This window comes from Xyrauchen texanus, chromosome 3 (assembly GCF_025860055.1).
Source record: "Xyrauchen texanus isolate HMW12.3.18 chromosome 3, RBS_HiC_50CHRs, whole genome shotgun sequence".
NCBI classification, from domain to species: Eukaryota; Metazoa; Chordata; class Actinopteri; order Cypriniformes; family Catostomidae; genus Xyrauchen; species Xyrauchen texanus.
The window spans coordinates 16,464,645-16,484,967 of NC_068278.1; the positions used below are offsets into that span (position 1 = coordinate 16,464,645).

The 20,323-nt window shown below is 38.2% G+C and overlaps 1 protein-coding gene across 3 annotated transcripts in view; it reads left to right on the forward strand.

The window, feature by feature from the left end:
* Positions 1–20,323, forward strand: part of abr (ABR activator of RhoGEF and GTPase) — a 225,662-nt gene that overhangs the window by 184,676 nt on the left and 20,663 nt on the right. The gene's annotated exons all lie outside the window — the stretch shown is intronic.

Here is a 20,323-nt window from a genome sequence, read left to right on the forward strand (position 1 = left end):
CCTTCCATAAAGTTCACGTTCGTAAAACACACGCACTCTCTTTCTATGCTTAGCCATTATAGACCCATCATTTTCCTCTTCCCTCATATATGAAATTAAAGGGATAGTTCACCCAAAAATTTTAATTCTATAATTATTTACTAACCCTCATGTTGTTCCAAACCTGTATGATTTTCTTTTTTTTTCTATGAGCTCAACATGAAATGCTAGGTAATATGCTAAAACTTGGTGAGTTTTGATGAGTTATGAGACACATGAGAGTGGTGTTTGGCATTATTGACACCAAACTTGGTGCATCTTGATGAGTTATGAGACACGTGAGAGTGGTGTTTGGCATTATTGACACCAAACTTGATTGACTATTAATGATGACCTAAAACAGAGAATGAAAGAAATGGAGAATGAGAGTGAGAAAGAGAGATGCAACCAAAAGGTTACATCCCTCATTTATCAAGCACAAGTCATCATCAACTCACATGGGAAATATTCTGTTCTTGATCAGACGGACCACCGCAGCTTTGAAAGGGAGTTTGACAGAAATGTCAGAGAAACGCATTTAAATCTGAAGGTTTAAATGCCATTTCATTCTCATTCTGCAGACACACTCACACAGTGTCTGTGTCAGAAAGTTTAGGCAGTTTAGCCTTGCTGCTAATCAGTTAACGGCTTAACCAACAGTGTTTCAGTATGAACCTCTTAAGGAAAGTGGTCTCGGAACAGTTTGAAAGACTTCTTATTTTCATCCTACCTCCGTATACAGCCTCTGATGGCATTTTCCAGATTTCGGATGCAGCAAGTATCTGTGTCCAAAACATAAGACACCTGCCTGTCTGCCTAGTCACAGGGAGCGTTTTTGTGTGTATATATGAAGGTTTCATAATGAAACTGCAGCATTTTTGCAGCACCCCCTTTAAAGGGGTCATGTTTGGGTTTTTTTGTTTGTTTTTTTTAATAGATTTATCTTCCCTGAGGTCCAATGATAATGTTATAAAAGCTTTTTTGCACTAAAACAGTCACATTTTTGTTATATATGATAATTTCCCTCCCTGTTTTTGGCCCTATGTCTGAAATGCTCTGTTTTGGCCTAAGTGCCTCCTTAAAACTTACGTGTTTTACAACATAAACACCCACTTTTCTGACTGGAATCTTGCAGCCCCTCAAATACAGAAAACTCAATCAGAAGTGAATGAACCTCGACATTATAAAACAAAATTGCAGTGTTTACACAACATACATCCAACACATTGCATATATTAAACTGTTCATCTCAAGCATAACTGTTAACACTCAGCACCATAAACTATCAATCAGTCATGATATTTGAAATATTCATAAATGAAATGGTTTACTTATGTTTCTGAAGTGTTTTTAACTGCCCCACCCTTCAACAGCTTCTTTGCAAAGCTTGAATTGTATTTTGACTGTTCACAAGCAATCCATGCTGACAAGAACAAAAAAGAACGAACACATCATAGTCCAAAGATCAGTGGAATTATGCACACACATACTGTAGTCGCACTGAGGTGCATATCGCAGGAAACACAGAAACGGTCAAAGACTTCCAAGGTTTCTTTTTATAATTTTTTTATTATTATTATTATTTTCTCCCCAATTTGAAATGCCCTATTCCCAATGCACTCTAGGTCCTCGTGGTGGCGTGGTGACTCGCCTCAATTCGGGTGGCGGAGGACGAATCTCGGTTCCCTCTGCGTCTGAAGCAGTCAATCCACGCATCTTATCACGTGGCTTGTTGAATGCATTAGTGCAGAGACCTAGCACGTGTGGAGGCTTCACGCTATTCTCCGTGGCATCCACGACAACTCACCACGCACCCCACCGTGTTTCTTAAAAGCAGCGAGAAACATGCCATCAGTCAAATAGTCTGTGTAGTTTGTTTTATTCAAAATAATTCAAAATAGTCCAGATGGGTCTCATTAGGTGTTATGTTAGGAAGTTAGCCACACAAGGCCTGCCATCTTAACTTGATCTGAGCGGCAGTGGGTGGGACCAAGGGTGCGATGACGCATGTTGCGGGATGTGTAAATACAAATAAGCAATGTTTCATGACGTCTTTTTGATTAGGACGTTTTGAGTTTTGAAATTTACAGTATGTACTGATACCTATATGTCTAAGGGAAATGTATGCATATGTGGGTCAAAAAAGATCCTGGTGAAATATGGACAATTTCCATGTTTGGTGGTAAAATATGAAATCTCAACAACTCGACCCACACAAAAACATAGATTTAAGTACAATGGACTAGGACAGTGGTACACCAACTTTAGAAAGCCGGGGGGCCGGAAAGAACAATCCCTTTAGACCTCAAGGGCTGCACTTTTTGTAAAAAAAAATATTAAAACATATTTTAATTACTTTTTTATATTTATGATGTGAGCAGACTATGCTATATGCTATTTAATACATAATACACATTTTTAGCCATGTATAGATAGATGTTGATCTGTTCTGTGGTCACTGTCAAAGATTGGCATGACACACTGAGATACAGTGCCCTCAAAACAAGACCTTTATATCCAATATTAGCTCCTCAATGAATGAGTCTACATTTTTGGAAGAACTGTTCCTTTAATTAAGACACAGTACATTGAGAGTGATAAGTCGTGCTAATAGTGATCTTTGATCTTTAATGTCAACGTGACATAACAGGAATCTGTAATTCACCGCAGATCAGTGTAGTGTGTGTACTTATGATTGTAGGATGTTGTGTGCGTGGCCATGTGGTAGTCCATGTGGTAGTGTCTGTATGTGTGTGTTCCTCTAAATGCTTGAAGAGTTGCACTATTCACTCTTCACACCCAGAATATGTGATACAAATGGGTCAAGACCCAAATAAACACTCTGAAGGCGTCACAAGAAGATCGGTTAGTGGGGAGCGGTAGGGTAGCGGTTAGCGTGCTGCACAAGGCTAACATCAGTGATGATTATCTGAACCGGACCCGGGCCTCCCCTAGGTCCACTCAGCCTAAAATGAGTACCTGGTGCGGTATGTAAAACATTGCCACTGGGGAGACAAAGGCGGTCGGGCGTGGGGCTGGCCACCCACCCCCTCGTGTACCGTTCTGGCCTTCATAGGTGCTCACTAACAGCACTTGCCCCTACAGTCTGTTAAGGCTAAATGGGGGATCTTTGTCTTTGTATGTGTGTGTTCCTCTAAATGCTGGAAGAGTTGCACTATTCACTCTTCACACCCAGAAGATCTGATACAAATGGGTCAAGACCCAAATAAACACTCTGAAGGCGCCACAAGAAGATCTGTTTAATCTGAGCTGACTGTAGTTTCTCAGCCCTGCTACTGGACCACAGAGAGACCCAAAAACCTGAATAAATAAAACATATTATTCCAGCATATTATTCAAGATCTGCTGATCAAAGACCTGGTGGTGGGAAAAACGTATGATAATCTCTGAGTTATGTTTGGCATGCACCTATCTTACAAGATCTAAGTGATGTAAAGCTAGTGGTAGATACTGGCTGTAGGTCTACATGTTGAAAGTTAAACTGCTGATAAAAGGTTATTGTGGGCCCTCAGTAGTTGTACCACACAAAAGGGTCTACCTTGGAAAAACTGACTCCCAACTGTAGGACTTTGCCTGGAAAATAGATGTATGTGTGTGTTGCCATTTCTGTGTATGTGAGGCAGGAGAAAGAAACAGAAAAGTCAACATAACAGGCTTTTGTAAATGTGTGTTTTTGAATTCTGAATCGAAAAACAGTTCACATTGGTTTTTACATGGCATTGAAGCCATATTGTGAGTTGTAATCCAGTGCACTGTCAGATTTAGGTTCACACCAAGCGTGCCCGGTGCATTAAATAAAGCTAGATGCAATGCCACAAATAGAGCAGAATATTGCAGTTGTCTTGAGACCAGTAGTGTAGTCTGGGGCATACGCAGGCATCTATCTTTCTTAGGATTTTGCATATGCCCACCTAAAATAGATGATGATACATGTGGCTGCCAGTACAATGAGTAGGTTTTTGACCAGGAACTTTTTCAATGTAATAAAGTGATGCATTGAGTCAATTGTGTGGGATTATTTGTTATTTTTATTATTTTAAAAGTGTAAAAAGCTTCTTTCTAAACGTGCATGGAGCAGCGGGAAGCGGGAGTGCAACTGAAGTCACAGGCAAGACAGACAGTCTGACTAATCTGATCCACCAATCAGAGCGTTCAAATCGCATCTGAAATGATATTTGCTAACCAATCTTATTTTACGTTTCAGTAAGGGTGGGACATCCCCATATCTATCTATCTATCTATCTGTCTGTCTGTCTGTCTGTCTGTCTGTCTGTCTGTCTGTCTGTCTGTCTGTCTGTCTGTCTGTCTGTCTGTCTGTCTGTCTGTCTGTCTGTCTGTCTGTCTGTCTATCTATCTATCTATCTATCTATCTATCTATCTATCTATCTATCTATCTATCTATCTATCTATCTATCTATCTATCTATCTATCTATCTATCTATCTATCTATCTATCTATCTATCTATCTATCTATCTATCTATCTATCTATCTATCTATCTATCTATCTATCTATCTATCTATCTATCTATCTATCTATCTATCTATCTATCTATCTATCTATCTATCTATCTATCTATCTATCTATCTATCTATCTATCTATCTATCTATCTATCTATCTATCTATCTATCTATCTATCTATCTATCTATCTATCTATCTATCTATCTATCTATCTATCTATCTATCTATCTATCTATCTATCTATCTATCTATCTATCTATCTATCTATCTATCTATCTATATTCATATAAATGTAACTTATACAATTAAACTGGCAATTAAAATACTGCATGTTATTGCACCCATGCTAGTTTTTGATGTTCTTTACAGATGCTGGACAACTTCATAAGTTCACAGTATGCCTTCCTCTTCAGACACTACTATACCACTGCTTGAGACATTGTTTTTAACTCGACACATCTTACAATATGTGGCACTCATTCACGAGTTGCTTAAAAAGAGCGAGACCCTGTGCAACACTCAAAAACATCAGTCTAGTACATGTTTATATAGAAAAATGGAAAAAAGCACAGAGGGATGCAACAAAAAAACCTATACGCTGAGACTGATATTTTACTTACCTTATTTTGTCATCAGAATAGATATAGAAGCTTTTTTAAATAATTTAATGTATATTTAATTTTATATATCTCAAAAGTCAAAGTCTGCTGGTTCCAAAGCATTTAGAATTGGTTTCCCTCATCATATATCATATAAGTGCCGCTTCCAAAACAGTCATGTCCATTTATAGCATTTTTTCCATATTAACGTGAGAACGAGAAAGAATAAAAATATAATATTACATGTTCTTAGGAGTGCCAACCCTTGTTAATATTGTGGCTATATTTTTTCTGGATTATTTCAGGAGTTTTTACAAAGTTACTAATTAATTAGTTACTTAAATAAATAAATGATCGTTTTTTCATATTGGGATTTTAGTGCTTATTACCGATACGGAGAGGGTTTTAATTTGGTCTATAATTGGCTGATAAATATTGGCAGCCTATACATCGAAGCATCCCTAAACACTATATCTACAATATCAACATTCTTTTCTTAGGTTTTTTTATCTGTAATATTTTAGCGGCAAAGTGCTTTTAAAGGGATGAAAAGGGTTTTAGCATGTAGAGAGTCTAACTAGACGGTCTAGTTAGAGTCAAACTAGAATTTATCCACTTTAAAGCGTGAATTTAGAGGGAAAACTTTTCAGAGAAAGTTTTAATGTGTTGAGATTGTACTAGAATTCTTCACCTTTGAAGCAAATTTAGGAGAGTTTTTTAAAATGCTATTAAAGCACCACTATAAATCTAGTAAGTCTTAGTTGGTCTTTCTCCAGTCTGTAGTTAGACTGAAAGCTAGCTCTCAGAAGTTGCATTTCTAAATGAGTGGTCGACAGATATGGGTTTTTTTAATGGATCATGCAGATATCCAGAGAGCATGGTGGCCGATAGGCGGATGTAATGCCAATATATCACACAATTGAATAAACTTTTATTTAGCACTATATTTACTTTTATTTAGAAATAAAACATACATCTTTTTTAAGTAAAGATTTTGTGTGGGTTTTTTTTATTGTAGATTTTCTCCTAGTTTCTGTTAATCGTCATTTGTTTGCTCATCAAGAAATTGTAAATATATTATGAATAATGAAACAACAGTGCACACAGTAGTCCTACAATCACAGACGGCATGTACAAATTATAGTAGCTATTGCATTTTCTCACAAAAAGCAAATCAAGCAAATTTTATGTACAGTGAACATGACATTTACTTATAGCACACGTGAAGCGCTTTTAAGCGAGGTAACATTTACTGAACCTTCTCATGACGAAATTCCATTGGCAAAATACAGTCATTTCAGTAGGAATCTGCGCATCACTTTCTGCTTATTATACTGTACATAATTTGTAGGTCTTGATTACATTTTATATATTGAACAATTTGAAATTGTTTTGTGGAATAAAGCATCATAGTTATTTAGCCTTACTATTGAATGGTCAGAGATCATTTTGAAGGGCTGTGCTTAGTGTACATATGTCACTAAAAACACGTCTGATAGGTGTCTGGTGGATGCGAAGTCAGCTAAATTATGCTGGACTTAAGACTGACTAGTTGATTTTGGAAATAGGTGAGACCTGGGCTAGTTGTCACATGGCGACGTTGTCACAAGGATTATATCTTGGTGGTGATAAGATCTGAAGTCAAAAGTCCAGTTGTGCAAATGTGTGTTTTCGAGATATTTGAGGGGACCTGATCTCCATTTAGTTGGTTTGCACATCCAACACACACCCCTCTTCCTGTCTGTGTGTGCAGCCCTGACCTTTGACAGGGTCACTGCAGCTGATAAGACTCTCAAATTCTTACAGATCAAGATATTTCCTGACCTGCTAACTGGTATAAAGTGTATATTTCCAGACCTGTCCTTCATTCTAAGACTGTGAGCTCATTGTTATGGAGAAACACTGACACAGTCTAGGTCATTTTGGCACATGCTTCATTTGCACAACTGCTTATCTTATTAGGTTTATTTGAATGTTGATATAGGTCCATATATCAGTTTAAAATAGAAGATGAAACTTTATCAGCCTTCTATTGTCATGTTTTTTTGTAAAGTGAGTAGTTACAATTTATGTAACTTATAGCTAGTTTCCCATTTCTGTGTTTTGTAACATAATTGTTTTCAGGTGACCGGCACACACTCCTGTTCACCTCTCACCCTTCGACTTCCCACTGCCAAGCCAACAAAGATTCAAACCATTTCCGATCCTGTGCTCCAATTTCCAGGTCAGAGGTCACCTGGGCTTGACCTCAAAGGTCATGACTTGACCTCTTAGCAGAGTTTAACTGCTTTAGTAATTCTGATCCTGTGCTCAGGTTTGACTGAACTGTGTACTCTGTGTTCTTAACTTATAAATTCATTAGTGGTGCAAATTGCTCATACTTCCGGTTCAGGACAACCTGTTAACTCGAAGTATAAAACTTTGGCATGTGATTTGTCCTGTACTGTTTGTGCTACTGTAATGAACGTACCTCAAATGAGGCTTGAGGAGGAGAGGTGTGCTGTTACTGTTTTAAGCATGCATTAATATTGAAGGGAGGCTAAGCTGCTTGCTCTCAAAAATCCTTATTTTTCTTAGTAAAAGCTTAATGTGTTGGTCAAATCCTACTATACCATACTTCCTCTAATATATTAACACTGAAAGTCTGTAATTATAATATTCTCGGCTTTATTTCAGGCTTGGTTCTTCCCAATGTTTCTGTTATGTTCTCTAGGTGTCCCTCTTTGGAGTGCTGTCTTGCATAACAAATTTCATACCACACTCAAGCGCATTAGTGCCGCCACACACCAAATTAAGAACATAATTGTAGGTGGATATATGTTTGGTCTGGTGTCTGCTGCTGTAGATGTCTTTAAATCAAGTGTTGCATAACAGGGATTTATAGTAAGTGACTGGTTATCACACTTATATACACACAGAAGTACAGTGTCCCAACCAGGCGTGATGCAACGACAAAGCAACAAGTTATGAAAGTTATAGTTTCTCTTCCATATAACTCAGAGTTTCTGAACTTACCAACTGTGACAGCAGTGAGCAACACTACATTTTGTCAGTTGTTAGTTTTCTTTTCTTCATGCAGGGAAGCCTTGCCCACACCGGAAACTCGTCGGACCAAAATCCTGGTCCTCATGTATTAACGGACTGTTCCTGGTTCAAAACATGTTAAGCTCAATTGACAGTATTTGTGTTAAAATGTTGATTACCACAGCCAATGTTTTCGACCTGTCTTATAAAAAGTTAAGTTAAAAAGTTAAAACTTAAAAGTTACGTTTTATCCAATACTTCGTTGCCATGACGCTGGTAAACCCTGTAAGGAATTTAACACACTAAAAGCATGTAGTAAAGACATTTTATCACAGTAAAAGCAGACTAACATATATAATGTTTATGTCTTCTGGCTATACTATTGAAACGATGTTTATGGACTGGCCCCATTCACTTCCATTGTACGTGTCTAAGTCCAAACTGTTAAGTTTTGGTTTTAAAATGCATTTTTCTCTACGTTTTGGCCTTGCTACACACTAAGATGGCAACTTTGACAGCAAAAACTGAGCTTTTCAAAAGCACATTATCAAATGGATAAATGTGTTTTGCAGAGAAAGTGGAGGTATCTGAAAACTATGATTTGTTGTCATGTGACGCAGTCCTGTGATCATTACACCCAAAAAAAAAACATGTGGCCCATGTTGTAGCGATATTGTTGTACCTGCTATCCACTTTGATAAATGTTATTTTGTGCAACCTTCACATTGCATTCCTTCAAAGGCGACTGAAAGTTTTCTTGAAATTGCTGTCGAGCGATAAAACACGAGGACAGTTGCGCTTCAGACCGTACATGGAACGGCAGTTTTTCACATTCGCAGTAATGGGATTTAAGCTTTATCATTTGTTTAAGTGTGGATGAGAAATTTTTGGATAATGCTTGAAAACAGCAGTGTTGACGAAGAGCATTTTGAAAACAAAAATTACTTTTTGTCTCCAGTCTAAAAATCTATTGCCCCCTTGTGGTCTGAGGTTTGTAGCTGCCAGAGCAACACGAGCGCACGTTATGTATGTACAACGGGACCATGCGTTGGCCAAATGCACATGTCTGCGTTTGCATACACGTGTGAAGTATGTTTTGGCCTTTACTGTAACCACAGTTTTTGCTTGTTTTAAATGAATGAGGGATGAATCTAAAATATTTTCTGTGATAATCAACATTATACCACAAATGCGGTCAATTGAGCTGAACACTGAACATTCCTTGAAACACCACACATGGACAAGCAAAGGAGAGATTGATTGTGAAAGAAGGAAGCAAAGAAAGAACTGATATTACGCGACAAAACCCTCAGGTTCCACAACGAAAATTAAAAGCTATGTATTTGTCTTAATCTCTTCAGCTCTGCGTTACGAGTGTGAATGTGCAAACAGAGACATTTCACCTTCACTGCTTTGATTGGCTGGGGTTGTCACAGTGTGGCACAGCATTTTCACATTCAGTGTGGGCAGAAAATTTGCTTGTCACTACAATCTTGTTTTGTTGCACCTGGGCTAGGGTGTTTGTGTCTACCCCATGGGTGTGTAGTGGGTAACACTGAGGCACTGTATCAAAACCTGTATTTTACTTGCTCTTGTTCTATCCTTTTCTGTCCCTCCTCCTCTTTGTATCTTTTCCTCTGCACATCAATCTATCTCTTAGTAAGCATCTGAAAGCATCCAAACCCCAACCCCCAGCTTCATATATTCGCATCCCCTACAGACTCTTCCAGTTTTCTAAATGCTGACCAATGTTAGATGGCAAAGTGTTTGGGAAACCTGTTTAAAAACAATTCAATCTGATGAACCTAGTGGTGCAGAAATTACACACAATGCACTGTAAGTCGCTTTGGATAAAACATCTGTCGAATGAATAAATGTAAACATATCTGTTCTTTGTCTGTGTATTATCAACATTATCTGATATCTCTGTGCACTTCACAAAAGCATCATCAGCCGTGACTGAAATCTTCTCTCGGTGAAATCTTTCAACACCCGAACTAAAGTGTGTTTGTGTGTGAGAGAGAGAGAGATGAACAGGCAGAATATAACCATGTTATATGTGTTCTGTATGCCTGAGGAGGGTATGCTCTCCTCAGCACTGTCATTATGATGTTAGCTCTGTGTGCGGCTCCATGGAAAAGCTCATTATGTGAATGTATGGCTTGTGTTCTCGGGCTTGATATTGATTGTTTTTAGATGAGCTTCTCAGATGCTAATGACTGTGTTTGCTCACTGTGTGATCATAGATAATGATTTGTCTCTAGCTGTAGCTCTGTTCTAAAACATAGCATCGTAGGATTGCTCCTGATTGCGCAAGCCGTTCCAAAAAGGTAGGGAGCAAATTGAGGATATCTTCGGCCAACTTCTCATACAGCATTGCTTGTATCCTTTGCAGATAATGCAATCCCAGAATGGATTGCGACGAGGCTGGTGAAAAATATCCGTCCAACATCAGACAGAGAGAAATGTAGATTAAAAATATTTTTATATTCAAGTATCGATTGAAAATAGGTCCATCTAATTCACTCGTATGTGCTATTTGCTGTATGTTTTGTTTTTCTTAGAGTATTGCATTGCTAACTGAGCAACATGCTAACACCAGACTCTTTGGATAAGCTGTTATCAGTAGTCGAGTCTCTGTTTACATACTGGCATTTTAATGCAATATCATAGAATTGGCATTAAAAAATAAATAATTCCTGACCAAATGACTGAATTTTCAATAGCCGCTTTTCCACTATCATGCCAATGTGAGCCAGAGCTATCAACTGGTCTGCTGGGGCCAATAGCTCTGGACCTCAAGCCGCGAGACCAAAATCGATCTGCATTTCAACATCGAACCATAGCCTTCTGCGTTCCTCTAAAATGCCCTTAGTAAGCTGCCCCGGTGCCAGTGATGCACATCCCACCCATTTTACAAGCAAGAGGGAATTTTGAGGTATCAGACTCTTGAGACTAGCTAGCCCTCACAATGAACATGATGGAGACTGAAGCTAGCTTTTGCTTGCCTATTTGTCTTTGTGTAAAGTGACTCTGCGAAATAGCAATAGCACAGCAATGCACCAACTTTCCAGCTTCCTGGTACAGTTGGATAATGTAGTTGAGTAGGTCTACTAGAAAATAACAGTACAGAGAATAGGCTACCTCTTGTGATTTAACCATTGTGAGTGTGATTAAGGCCTAAGCAGACAGCGAGGCATCTCAATTTCGGAAAAGAGACATTATTTCTTGGGGCCTGGGTAGCTCAGCGAGTATTGGCGCTGACTACCACCAATGGAGTTCGCAAGTTCGAATCCCAGGGTGTGCTGAGTGACTCCAGCCAGGTCTCTTAAGCAACCAAATTGGCCCAATTGCTAGGGAGGGTAGATTCACATGGGATAACCTCCTAATGGTCGCTATAATGTGGTTTGCTCTCGGTGGGGCATGTGGTGAGTTGTGCGTGGATAACCATGTGATAAAATGCGTGGATTGACTGTCTCAGATGATGAGGCAACTGAGATTAGTCCTCCACCACCCAGATTGAGGTGAGTCACTACGCCACCACGAGTACTTCGAGTGCATTGGGAATCAGCCATTCCAAATTGGGGAGAAAAAGGTGGAGCGAAAATAAAAATGAAATAAAATACATTATTTCTCTGTCTCTCCCTCAGTGCCTGACAGATAGTTACTAGTTACTATAAGACTAAATTGTTTACTTGTGAATGTTTTCAGTATCCTTCTGGTTTGAAATAGGTCACAGCTCACACACCAGTAACATCACACCCGCAGTCAAGGTACACAGCACACACACTCATGCACACATTCAAACACACGTTATGTCAGAACCAGCACACACCCTCTGAGACATCTGAGACATGCCCTGCAAATGGCTCAGACAGAAGCCACTGGTGTGTGCTGTAATCTCTGGTGTGTGCTTTAACTCATGGCTGGCTGATCTTAAATCAGCTGTAAACCGACATCTACTCCACATGCACTGTACTTACTTTAACAGCAGTAACCAAACCTAAACTCATCTGTTCTTTCTTTCCATTAATACCATGAATCACCATCACTCTGACAGGATGTTTACCTTTCCCTGTCTCTGTGGTATTTAGAAGAGGGACCACCTTCAGATAGTAGAACAGTTTTAGTACAATGTCTCATCTTGATGAGGGTTATTGAATTTCCTCTCAGGGAAAGAGAGATTGAAAGAGAGAGAGAGAGAGACTTCTGACATGACTGTCGCCATGTATATCGTAAAGCTGCGTGCGGTTATACACTCTGACCGGGTGAGATTTAGTTGGTTGACTGCTTCATGGGGGGTTGTTGGGTCTTCCAGGTCACTGGTGCATGATTGAGTAGGTACGTATGTATGGACAACCACATGAAAATCTTTCTTTACATACATACGCAGCCTCACTATACAGTGATTGCACTTTGATGTGCTTTAAAAAAAAAACAGTTTGAAGTGCTCAGATTCTCTCTTATGAAATTTTTTTTTATTGGTGGTGTTCCGAAGCAATGTTTAAGTGCGGTTGATTTTGTCTCTCTCGTTATTATTACATATATTCATCATAGTGACATAAATATGTCATGGGCACAGTAGTAATCTTCAGAAGGGTGAAATCTCACAAAACCATTCAAGAACATGTACAGCTCATATTTCACCCCAAAATCATTACAAGAATATAAAAAAATTCAAAAAAAAAAAAAATATATATATATATATATATATATATATATATATATATATATATATATATATATATTATTTATTTATTTATTTTTTTTGCATAAAGAAAATGGAATCTTATTCCCATTAACGTGTAATGTGAAGAAAAGGAGGAAAAAACCCAACCTGGTTACATGGTTTTCCGTTACTATACCTCACGTGGCTCATTGTATATATTGTGGCAGTTTAACACTAGTTGCTACAAGAACAATTATTTGTGTTCACTTTCACACAAATCACGAGCAGATTATCAGTTCATATACACTTACTTTTCGCCCAGTTCTTCACACAATGCTATCTAATGGCATCTAAAAACTTTTACTGTTGTGCATGACTTGTAAGGTGATACATTTTAACATTTTAATTTAGCATTACATAACCAACTTACAAACTTGTTCAAGTGTGATCAAAATGCGTGGTAACTGGATTGATAAAACACTGCACATGCGGTGCAAAGTGACGGGGAACGAGGTCAAAAGATCATGCGAGTTGAGAGGTTAGTCGAAAGTGTTACGTAACCACCTAAAAATTATGTGGTTGCTTCAGCAATTGTGGTTTTCATTTCACATTTGCTTTTTATGACACTATCGGTTAGTTTTAGGTTCAGGGTATGGAGGATGGTTTTATTGTTTTAAAACTTGATAGATTATTAACCTTAACATCCTCATCTGATTGGGAGAAAATGTAACTCCTGTAGCACCATGCATTTCACATCAGAATTTCTGCTATATGTGTAAGGAACCATGTAATATCATTTTCATAAGATCAGGCTGAATAGAAAGTCATTGTGTCTGCACTGGATGGTTGTCATTACTTTATTACAGTAATGAGAATTTGAGGAGAAATGTGCTTAATTTTCACGGAAGTAATGTAATGCAAAGAAATCTCAGTGGTCTTAAAATAGGCTTCAATTTCTATAGGCAAAATATAACTTTAAGAAAAGTATTATTTATTGATTTTTGAAATTGTGGTGAAATATGACCTGCACAATTCTTTGTTAGATTCACCCAGAATCTCTTTTTGGAATGTTAGGCTTCTTATTCATTGTTGTAAAGTATCAGAATATACAATATCATTCACAATGTCACTCGAGTGAGATAACTGGAGCGATCTGCAGAGTTCAGCATAACAACACATGCACACATATTCACACACATGCTACAGTACAGTGATATTTCAAAGCAGTCTGTTGAAAAGCACTTTTTATGTGAAATCTTCAGAAGATGAGAGGGTGTGTATTTTGTGATTGTGTTGCGATTGAACTCATTGTAGAAATTGTTAGCCACTCTGCTTGAATCAGAGCCTTTATTAAATTTCACTTTTCCTCATGCAGTTTTTCATACTTCTGCTGCTCTGAATATTGATTCCGATAAAACGGTTATATTACCGCAAACACAGTCACCGTGGCAACCCAGCATCAGCTAGGGAGAAGCTGAGCCTCTGTCTGCGATCTGTCACGGTGCACTAATACTTTTCCTGCCCCTCAGGTGCTGCACACACAGGGAAAGAGGCTATATGGTAATTGTGGAGTACTGCTTTTGTTCTTAAAAAACCCTCATTAGGGTGGTTTGACGTGGGACGGGTTCTGCACCCTGCACATGAAAGCAGGGTCTGCTAATGCACTAAAAGCCCCCCTCATTCCCTCAGGACTCACCCACACCCATCCTCAGCACCTCACATGAAAGGCCAGAACTCCGATACTGTTTCTCTGCCCTCGTTTCGTCCTCCCCCTCTACATCAGTTCACCATCTTTGTGATTCACAGTGTCTATATCTTTAGTGTCTGTATGAATGCTGTAAACAGATCTGCGTCTCTGATTTAGATGTGAGGAAATTGTATGCTCCATCCCTTGCAACAAAGTACTGTGGTTTACTATATCACATCACATTCAATATATGTAGCATGGTATTGATAATTACCATATTCTTATACCATGGATTTTACAGCTTCTTAAAAGCAGTGGTTCACAACTTGTTTTGCTTTAGGATCCAGATTTTACATTAGAGATCAAGTGCATCATACTACATTAACCAAATAAAATTCCTTAATTCAAGTTAAGCTCAATCGATAGCATTTGTAGCATAATATTGTCTGCCACAAAAATAAAAACAATTCTACTCATTCCTTGTTTATTTTAAAAAGCGCAGTTACGGTTACAGTTAGCAATTACAATAGAAATTAATGAGGCCAGTCTAAAAACATTAAAATACTCACGGTTTCAAAAGTGTAGCAACAAGATGTAAACATACATGTTAACATGATTTTAATGTGATAATCTCTGTTTTATATGATTTTAGTGTGATAAAATTTCTTACAGGGTTTACCAGCTTTGCTTTGTCATGGCAATGAAGTTGTAGTATTAGCTATAACTTTACACTGATAAGGTTAGTAAGCGATTTTATCACACTATAATCATGTTGACACAATGTTTACATTTTGTTGTAATACTTTTGAAACAATGTGTATTTAACATTTTTTGGATTGGCCCCATTCACTTCCAATGTATCTTACTTATTTAAATAAACAAGGGATGGGTTGAAAAGTAATTCTAGTAATCATTAGTATGCCACAAATGCTGTAGATCAAGCTTAACTCCTATTGAACCCAGAATATTCCTTTAATATTAACATAAACTGCACTAGCCCAACAATATGCTAAATTATTAACATGACATAGGCATCTCTAAATGTCTCCTAAACTTAAATGGTTTCATGTTCTCTGCAGACAATAATTTACAGCTCAAAACACATTGTAAAAACCATGTTTCTCCTAGCTGCAAGTGAAATATAGTTTTTAAGTTTAATATAGTTTGTGTTTTTGTTGTTGTTTGAGCTTACCTTGCATAGTTTTTTTTTTCATGATTCTTAGGGTCCTGCAATCTGCTCATTGACATCTGCCTAATTTGGCTGGTTTCTACCAAGTGGCAGATGAATGTGCACCAAAATGCCATCATGATACTAGCAAGTGAGGGGGTCTATAGAATTACAACTAATTAAAGAAATAGTTCACTCAAAAATGTCAAAAATCATGATGTTCCGATACTTTTTTTTGTAATGTGGAACACAAAAATAGATGTTCACAATGTCATTTTAAAGCACTCACTTTAAAACAAAGCACCCAAAAATATATATAAACAAAAATGTCCATGTTGCTTGTGCGTACTATTCCAAGTCTTCTTAAGCCATACAATGAGAATCAACCAATGAGTGCTACGAGAGACAAGTTCGCAATGGCTCTTGCAATGCATTGTTTTTTGCTTTCTCCTTTCTCAGCTTAATATGCTGTATGCTGATTTCCACAAAAAGTACGTAAACAAATGAGTGGCACTAACAAAACGTTGCTGTTCGTTTTTGTTTGTTTGAGCATCCCGACCAGCCAGACATAGCAACATCCGCTTAACCAATTGATAGTTTGGGTGGGTCTGTCTGTTTTCAACTAATGGCATTGTTCGGTGGGGGGTGTTCAGTAAACCTGTTTGGTCTTTATTTTTGTAATTCCATTTTGTGCCACTAATGGTGCAGAAATTGCTGACTTCACCTTGAACTATTTTGCCGCCTTTTATTTTGCTGCCACAAGTAGGCTATGCCTGGAGTTGTTTGACCTCATTTGGAGGTATATGGTTAACCATTATCTGTTGGCTTGTGCCCAAATGTCCTCTAATTAATATGCCATTCTCACTCTTTATAAGAAGTTCCTGTCAGTCCACCTATATTTTAAAATAAGCTTAGCTGATGTCACCATACAGTAAGCTCCATATGCTTCAATCCTTCCACTAACATGAGCTCTTTTTTAGAGTGGTAGCATGTAAACTGCCACCATAAACAGTCATTATTATCTCATAAAGTACATTTCTTTGATTATGAAGTCAGTATAAACAGTATGTATGGGATCACTGTGAAGTGGCTTCTCAAAACGAACGTGTGGTTTAGATATATATATATATATATATATATATATATATATATATATATATGTATGGTTACCAGATCACCCCTTCTTGTGTTTCTGGTCAAAATGCCTTGTGCAAAAGTAGTCATTAAGTCTATGTATAACATGTGAGACAAGGTTGTGGGCTGAGATTATGATTGAGTGTGTGCTATAAGTGTGTATACTTCTGGTGTAGGTTTATTAGGTGATACTCACATTTGTTTGACTGTATTTGTCATCTGTATTTTCAGTTTTTGTTACTACGTCATATTTTTGGGTTACAGGACAATGCCCACTTTCCTGGGTAAAGTTTGTCATGAAACGTATTCATTCTCGCCTACTAACCTAAAGAACGTACTTTATTAATGTCCAAGAAGCATTCTTAATCAAATCTAATGGTAACTCAAAAATATTCTCTAAAAGCATGCAAATTTGGATGCAGCTCAAGATAGTTGAGCATTGTGATCTTTTCCTCAGTCACTGCTAAACCTGAAGGCCCTCAAGTGTCAAATTCTTAATTACAACAAAGAACCACGTAGAGCAGGACGTCACTTCAAACGAGAGAAGAAATGAAAGAAAAATTGCTGTCAGAGGAAGACCGTTCCCTTCCCTCCCCTCATGCATTGTTGTTATCACCCGACAGTCTCGTACAAGAGATGCAAGATGAGAAGAAAGACCAAAGCAAGAGAAAAGCATGTCTGCTTTCGTCTAAACTCCCTCTCTCAGCCTTTAGCTTCACCTGTTTCATGAGCATCACTCATTTCATAAGTGATGAAAGAGAGAGCACTTCTAAAGCACTTGCCATTTGTCTTTATATGCAAAAGTTGAGTCGATATATGTATTTATTTAGCTGTACATTTACCAATACTTACTTGCACACAGATAAGTGCAAGTAACAAAACAAGCTGATATTGGAGTGCAAGGATTTTACTCTTAAAACAGGACAAAACTTGAATTTAAAGACTCCCTCATTTTCCATTTTTTCTCAAGTGGCTCCAGTTTTTCCCAGACATTCTTTCCTAAGAACGATGACGCATAGCCCAAATGAGTCCGCTGCTTTTTATCTCCATTTTAAAAATACCCAGTTGCAGTGTTCTTACATGCCCTCCTACCACAACCCTCTGGAGACAGAGAGAAAGAGAAGTAGAGTGCTCACACAGCCAAGAACAGCCAACACATCTTAATCCTTAATTATTTAACTGACGCTGCAGACGTTTCACTCTGCTGGCTCATTTTTGACCATTACAATTTCTTCCAAACAGACGTATGGTCAAAACTAGACCCTCTGATTGAAGGTTATGTAGTATGCAATGATAATACTGCACATTGATCTCAATCTAAAGGCTTGGAGTTCAACTTTAAAATGAATTCTCAATGAATTATTACTTTTTTTTTGGAGGGTTGTGGTTTAGCCATTAGTGCACACACTCCAACACAAGGAGTTTAGGTGCTCATATGGGCTCATACGGAATAGCGAGTGGAATCCGGAGAGATTCAAGTGTGCCTCTTAATAAAAAAGGAGTTTAGTTTTGTCATTTTGAGATTGTCAGTATCCAAGAACGTCAGACGTTCAATGCTTGCTTAATGCTTAGACGAAATCCTATCGTCTTTCAATGTGTTTAAGGCATTTACATATTTCTGTATGCATGCATCAGTAATGTCATCAAATATTCTGGTCATACCTCATCATAGTTTCATATGGATTAGCACACACAGTCCTTCAACAGGATGCAAAACACAAGGTAAAATCTCTGACCGCACACTGATATACACAAACTTGAAAGACATGCTTCAATACAGACTGTGGGTCTGTGATGTGTTAGTTAAGTCTCATACCTTTTCCTTGAACAAGGTAGCATTGCTACTGACAGTAAGGATCCCACTGATGTTTTTTAGTAGGTCTAGTTGGAGTACCATTTGATAGGGCCACGGTTGAACTTCAAACATCCCAGCTTTCATGTCCTAAAAACCAACTTGTCCACCTTTAAACTGGCATGACCTGGTTTTCAGATAGGAGAGATAGACAACTCTGACATGCTCTGCTTTGATATACACAAAGACAGACTGGATCCTCAATTTTGTGCATAATAAGATACGATACAATATGATACTACTTTATTCATCCTCAGGGGGAAATTGGAATGGAATGGAAAAAGTTTCTAATCAAACTTGGTGAAATTTAGCTTAGATTTCTACATTGTTATACAAGCTGAAACCATAATTATGTTAGCCAAAATATTTAGTAAATACATAACAAATGAGGTAGGTCCTCGTGATGGCACAGTTACTCGCCTCAATCCAGTTAGCGGAGGACAAGTCTCAGTTGCCTCTGCTTCTGAGACCATCAATCCGCACATCTCATCACGTGGCTCGTTGTGCATGACACCGTGGAGACTCGCACCATGTGGAGGCTCATGCTATTCTCCGCGATCCACGCACAACTTACCACATGCCCCATTGAGAGTCAAAACCCCTGATCACAACCATGTTACCCCATGTGGCTGTATCCTCCCTAGAACCGGGCCAATTTGGTTGCTTAAGAGACCTGGCTGGAGTCACTCAGCATGCTCTGGATTCGAACTCGTGACTCCAGGGGTGGTAGCCAGCATAAATACTCTGAGTTACCCAGGCCCCCTGACTGTGGCAATATTTGCACTAAATTACATTATGTAGCTCCTTACATGTAACACGGCAGTTCCAAGTTGAAAATCCACAGGTTGATGCTAAAAGTTAGCTAAATTTCTTCCAAACAGGTGAGGTTTTAAGGTTAATGCTCTCAAGTTTTTAATTTAACAAGACCAACCTCCTAAACCTAAACGATATTGTCACAAAATAAAACATGCAATTGCTAATTCAACCACATCATTTTGTGGTGCTTTTATGGCACTTCTGGCTTACGTGCCGTCGTTCCATCAAGTTGCAAGTGCAGTACTCTATCAATTGAGATACTGCACAATTTGATTGCTATCGAACAAGCTAATAAATGTAATGTTAGAAATGTGTGAGGATCAGGGCAAAAGGTAAGTACTCATGAATTGAAAATCAGCCGTTTTACTCGTGCGAAAGGGAGTCGTTGTTATTGAAGTGCCTCTAGTGTTCATTTCTCTAGGAATACTCTGCAGTATGTAAAATTCATTATGTATAAAATGTAGGTATATTAACGTAGTTCTACGAGAACTGGTAGAAACGAACATTCAAAGGCTGTGAAAATGTAAATCTTTAAATGACGAGCATTACAATTCTGTTGCCGCTGATTCTGTGTTTGCCTGGATATACAGAACCTCATGTTCACATCCATCTTGAGTAACCGGATGTGCTTAGATGCATGGTGCTGCATTATTTTGTGAGTACACCTGTTTGATCTCCACGTACTCCTGCAAGGTTTTCACAAAGAGCGAGTGATTTTTTTTTCAGTCTTCAATATAAATGAGCTTTAGATGGAGAGAAGGTGGGGTGAGGACAAATGAGTGCAAGAGTGAGGAGAGAGCAAAATCAGGTAGAAAGTATTGCGTGTGGCTCCAGAGAGCAGCATGAGGACAGTAGATGAAGCACAATCCCACT